Source organism: Echinops telfairi, unplaced genomic scaffold, assembly GCF_000313985.2.
Source record: "Echinops telfairi isolate 266 unplaced genomic scaffold, ASM31398v2 ScPeMD7_5;HRSCAF=22, whole genome shotgun sequence".
Taxonomy (NCBI): domain Eukaryota; kingdom Metazoa; phylum Chordata; class Mammalia; order Afrosoricida; family Tenrecidae; genus Echinops; species Echinops telfairi.
The window spans coordinates 32797978-32803936 of NW_022103901.1; the positions used below are offsets into that span (position 1 = coordinate 32797978).

The 5959-nt window shown below is 41.5% G+C and overlaps 1 long non-coding RNA gene and 1 pseudogene across 1 annotated transcript in view; both read left to right on the forward strand.

The window, feature by feature from the left end:
* The window catches only part of LOC123521211, a 35165-nt gene that overhangs the window by 4191 nt on the left and 25015 nt on the right, over positions 1-5959 (forward strand). The window lies entirely within an intron of this gene.
* Positions 833-2919, forward strand: LOC123521210 (annotated as a pseudogene).

Here is a 5959-nt window from a genome sequence, read left to right on the forward strand (position 1 = left end):
GTCATGATAGTACAGGCTGGTGTGCTTCTTCCATGTGGGTTTGTTGCTTCTCTGCGAGATGGCTGCTTGTTTAACTTTTAGCCTTTAAGGCCCCAGACACTGTATCTTTTGACAACTGGGTACCATCTGCTTTCTTTACCACATTTGCTTATGCACCCATTTTTGTCTACAGCAATTGTGCCAGGAAGGTGAGCACCACAGAATGCCAGGTTGTTAGAAAAAAGTGTTCTTGCATTGAGAGAGGGTATGAGCAGAGGCCTGAAGTCCGTCCACTACCTCAGTGTATTGTCATACAAAGATATGTACATAGACCAATACATACACACCTATGCTTATACCTCTATCCATAGCTTTGCTTCCTAGATCATTCCTCAGTTCCCTTTTACTTTCCTCCTGCCCCACCATCACGCTTCGCCCTTCTTCTTAGTAATTCCTCTCAGCTAGATTGCTGTTGCTCTAACACCCCCATGATCTCTACATCCTCCTCATTGTTGGTTTTAATTCTCTAGTTGTTCCCCTGTCTGTGGCGGTCTGCTCACTGCACCTTTCCCCCACCTCCTCCTTCCCCCAAGTCCCTCCAGAACCGTCAGTCCTATTGCTTTCTCCTCGAGCTTGCTTCCCATGCCTCTCTCTTAATTTTCTGGTCTGACAGCAGGAGCACCAGGCAGGTGATTCTACCTGGTCACCATCTTGACTCTCCTATCAATGCCTCTTGATTGCATGTTTGATCAATTTCAGAATGAAGAACTTGGTAGAATTATTTCAATTTCTTCATCACTGGCTCTTGTGATTGGTGCATAAATTTTAATTATAGTTGTATTAACTAATTTTCCTTGTAGGTGTACAGATACTGTCCTATTACAGATAGCATTGTACTTCAAGATCTTGAAATGTCCTTTTTGATGATGAATGTGACACCATTCCTCCTAAACTTGTCATTTCCAGCATTGTAGACAATATGAATGATCTATTCACAGTGGCCGATACAAGTCCATTTCTGCTTACTAATGCCTAGGACATCGATCTTTATTCATTTCCCTTAATCTTTAACAACTGGGCAATTTTCTTAGACTCATACTTCTTACATTCCATGTTCTAATAATAATGGATATTTGCAGCAATTTCTTCTCATTTTGAGTTAAGCATCTTCAGCAAATGAAGGTCCTAAAAACTTTGTTCCATCCTTGTCATTAAAGTCAACCCTATTTTGAGGCAGCAGCTCCTCCTTAGTGGTATTTTGAATGCCGCCTTCCAACCTGAAGGAATTATCTTCTGGCACCATATCAGACAGGGTTCTGCTGCTGGCCATGATTTTCAGTGACTTAGTCCCTCAAAAGTCAGTGCCATGTTGCAATATGTGGAATCCCTGTGTGGTGCTACTATTTGAAATATGGGTACTGTAGCTTCCAGCATCACAGAAATTTGCTAGTCACCATATCATGACAAACTGACAGATGAGTGGAGATTTATAAACATATTTATATTTTCCTTGTATCAAAAGCAAGAACTCATGAACCCTAGTTATAATGGATATGTATTTATCTAATTTAATATTAGTAAGTCACTTAACATTTTGGGGAATTAATTTTAGCCTATAGGAATATTAATTACTGATAAATCAAAGCTTGTCTAAGTAGTTGACATCTTTATCACTGACTGCTTCAGTCATTGGACTCCAGTGCTGACCGGACTGAGTGAAGAGCCTTTGTTCTGCAGCCTCCCCTGAGGCTCTCTGAGGAGAATCCTCTCGCAATTCCAAGCCTCTGCAACGTTGTGTTGGATGGCTTTTTTCTTAAGATGTATCATAAAGTCTTTTTCCGTTGTTTTCTTTACACTCTGTTAGGCATTCAGCCCATTAGGCATGCAGGTAAAGGCAAGTTAGTCGTTACTGTGTTGGCATCTAGTGGTCAATAGTTGTCAGTACAGCTGAACGTAAAAAACGAAACAAAAACCTTTTCTTTTTTGTCTCTGTGCATACTAATTAGGAGCCCTGGTAACATAGTAGGTTCTGTGTTATGCTGCTAAGGTAAGGTCAGCAGTTTGAAGTCACCAGCCACTGCATGGGAGAAAGATGAGGCTTTCTACTCTGTCCTATAGGACCACTATGCGTCGGATTGACTTGGTGGCAGTAAGGGATGCGTGTTAATTAAGGGAATGCACAGATCAGTGTGCATTAAGAAACACTTGTTGCCAATTGGTAAGATGAGGAATACCACACCTAAAGATGTCTCAAGGCAGTTGCCGTCCAGTCTTCCGAGATCCTGTCTGCCAACTCCGAGCAAATGGCTTCTCAAAACCTCGACCCAGCCGTAACCAGTGTTGTAGCAGCTCGAAAAGGAGCTGAGCTCAGCGGGGGCGCAGCCTGGGGCGGTGTTCCATAGGCAAGAGGCTGCATCCACGGACCATCCATGGAGCAGCTGGTACAGTCTATGAAGACCTGATGTATAAGCTCTCCCTGGAGTTCCCCAGTGGCTACCCTTACAATGCACCACAGTGAAGTCCCTCACCCCCTGCTACCACCCAACGTGGACACTCAGGGTAACCTCTGCCTGGACTTCCTGAAGGACAAGTGGTCTGCCCTGTATGACGTCAGGACGATTCTCCTCTCCATCCAGAGCCTGCTGGGAGAGCCCAACATCGACAGCCCTTTGAATACACATGCTGCCGAACTCTGGGAAAACCCCACAGCCTTTAAGAAATACCTGCAGGAAACCTACTCGACACAAGTGTCCAGCCAAGAGCCCTGACCCTCCCTGTCCTTGTATTGTGTTGTCTTCTCTTCGTAGATGTCTGTCCTCCCTCCCCTCCCCCCTTGATTTCTGTGTATAACTCTTATTTTAAGCTGTGGTGTCATTTCTATTTTGTTTTTTAAATTAAGTCTCCATTTGCACCCTTGTGATGATTATATTAAATAAATAACATTTGGGGTTGGTTAAGGAAATAAAAAATAAAGATGTCTCAAATTATCCCGTGGTGTACATATGCAAACTTTACGGGCCCAGTTGCTGTTTCTTACAATGAACATTGGAATATGACTGTCAAGAATTCTTTAGAAAGTCAGTAGTCATCCTTGGGACAGATTTTGTATTTTGTTTTTAATCTAGACTCACTTTTCTGTGCTCTAATTTAGAATCTGACAGCCTCTGAATTAAAATCCTTTATGTTCTCCCTCAAGGAGCCCTGGTGGTATAGTGTTATGTGTTGGGCTGTTAACCTCAAGATCAGCAGTTCAAATCCACCAGCCATTCTATGGGAGGAAGATTAGGCTTTCTCTTCTGTAAAGATTTAGAGCCTGGAAACCCCTAGGGAGCAATTCTACTCTGCTATGAATTGGAATCCACTCAATGGCTATGAGTTTATGTTCCCTCTATAAATTGACTTTGGATCAACATTACTGTCTTCTAATGTAAGAATTGAAACCTAAATTTTCCTTTTTGTTTCCTTAAATGCCTTGGCCATTTTTACATAATTTTTACATAACTTCAGTTCAAGCGACTCATGACTTTAAAATGAGAGAAGAAGTCTCTAACTGCAAAGCAAGTCACATGGCCCAAAGGAAACCCTCTGTTTCCATTTACGGTGTCTGAATTATGTGATGGCTTCGCTTGTTTGATGTTTCTCTTTTTGTGTCTTATCTCAAGAGGCCATGATTAGTAGCTGTTAGACTTTTTTTTTAATCGTAGGGCAGTATTTTAAGTCCAATTAGTATGCCAGGGTTTCTAATAGTTATTTTGAGAAGCTTTATTATAAATGGGCATGTTAGCTTTCTCACCTCGGCCCTTGGCTTCACACAAGAAAGAATTCACGCCGAAGCCTAGTTTGTGATCCAAGTGGATTTTTATAAAGCATAGAAGCAGTTCCAGGCATTACAGTAGACTGAACATAAGCCAGAGAGAGACTGCAGCCCAGCGGAGGAGCAGCTGGAAAAAGAGGGGGTGGCCTCCCAGTTCAGGCCTTTTTAGGGCCTTCTGCTGGGAAGTGTGGTTGAAGGTGCTGGTTGACCCCATGGGCTGAATAAGCCCACCTGGCCACCTAGGTGTACAGCTCCCCTGGCTCAGAGCCTGAATTTGAAGCATGCTCAGTAGACACCCCTGGCCCCCACCCTGCTCTGGCTACCTAACAGGTATGTTTGTAAAAATGCTCTGAAAAAGGACAATTTATTCTAAATTATTTCTCTAGACAGTTCTATAAAACTTGCAGTAGAATTATGAGAACTAACTTTCTACCTCCAGGTGGTATTATGATAGTATGTTAAGTAATTCTCATTTCTTTCATGATAAATAGACACTTACATAAATTAGGAAGTCCTAATATACCAAAGATAGAAATTAATTCATTTAGACATTTTTTGTGTTTATGAGAATTTTGGTCTACTCTTTTATCCCTTGAGGAATTGTGAAAATAAGGGCTTGATGTGATGAAAAATTTCTAGCTGAGTTCAAAGTCTTCTTGTAATTACATTTTGTGACAGCTTTGTCATACAGTCAGTATGACATTAAAAAAAACTTCCAAAAAAAAATTCCACTGTGCCTTTGACCTAGTCCTACAGAAAAATGTGGTTTTACTTACCATACTCATATAGAATAAGTTGTAAGTGAACATCAGAGATATGCATATAGCTAGAATAAACTAATATAAGTATACTTCTAGCTTTCCTCTTTTAAAACCCCTTTTTTCTCCCCTTAAGCACAAAAACATACTGTTTTAACTTGTGATCCCTTTCTCCTTTCAACAAACTCTTCGCTTTTATATTTTGAGTCTACCAGTATAATACAAATCTAACTCTATTATTGTTCCCTTGACCATTCTAACATTATTAACCTCAGAAATCAATCTACAGATGCCTAGAGGATTTAATGTGTCAGGAAACAGGTAATTTTTAGTAGTTGGAGGAGTCCAGAAAATGCCCCTAGATCCTCTCTCTAGAGGACCCTATCTGTATTTTCACATTTTTCTAGGCCATCCTTGTAAAGGAAATCAATGTCTGCAAAAGTAGGCAACCGAAATCCTGCCACCTGCAGCTTTGTACCTGTTTTCCAAGCAAACATTGTGGCTCCCCCAACCCCATTACGATTTTTATCTTTGTTAACCTCTGTGACGCTGACTGCTAACCACAAAGTCAGCAGTTCAAACATACCAGCTGCTCCACATGTGAAAGATGAGGCTGCCTACTCTTGTAAAAATTTAAAGCCTTGGAAGCCCAAAGGGGCAGTTTTACATTGTCCTATATAATTGCTTTGCATTGAAGTCAACTTGACGGCAGAGTTTGAGTGACTTCATAGCTCCACAGAAAACTTACCGTAAGTCAAAAGCTTCTTGACTTTCTGTTTCCCTGTTTTACAAAATGCCTTCTGGCCATTAATGAAACGAGTGTTTACATTACACAGACTTGTTTTTTCCATTATGACACCTTTAAGTAATGCTCAAACCAAACTCCTTGTCATCAAGTCCATGGTGACTCATAGATGCTTATGCCACCAGGGCTCCTGTCAGTGATGCGCACCCACAGCCACAGGGTAGAGTCAACTCTGACTCATGAACCCCATAGGACAGGGTAGAACTGCCAGTTTGGGTTTCCAAAGCTGTGAATCTTTACCAGAGCAGGAAGCCCCATCTTTCTCCCTCAGAGTTGTTGGTAGTTTTGAGCTGCACACCTTGTGATCAGTAACCCATTGCTTAAGACATTGTGCCATCAGGTCTCTTTCAGTAATGCTAAACCGAAAAAACAAACTGCCGTGAGTTGACTCAACAACCCTATAGAATAAGGTGACCAAACGTCCCACTTTTGAACAATTTTTCCCTTGTCCCACGGTGTTTTTAAAAAGTCCTGATTTTTGGAAAGAATGCACGACAAGCTAGGGTATACGGTTTTCCCGGCTGCAGTGTGGCTATTTCGTCAGGATATGAGTTTTATCAATGGTGTCCTGCTTTACCAATGTTAAAATTTGGTCACCTTACT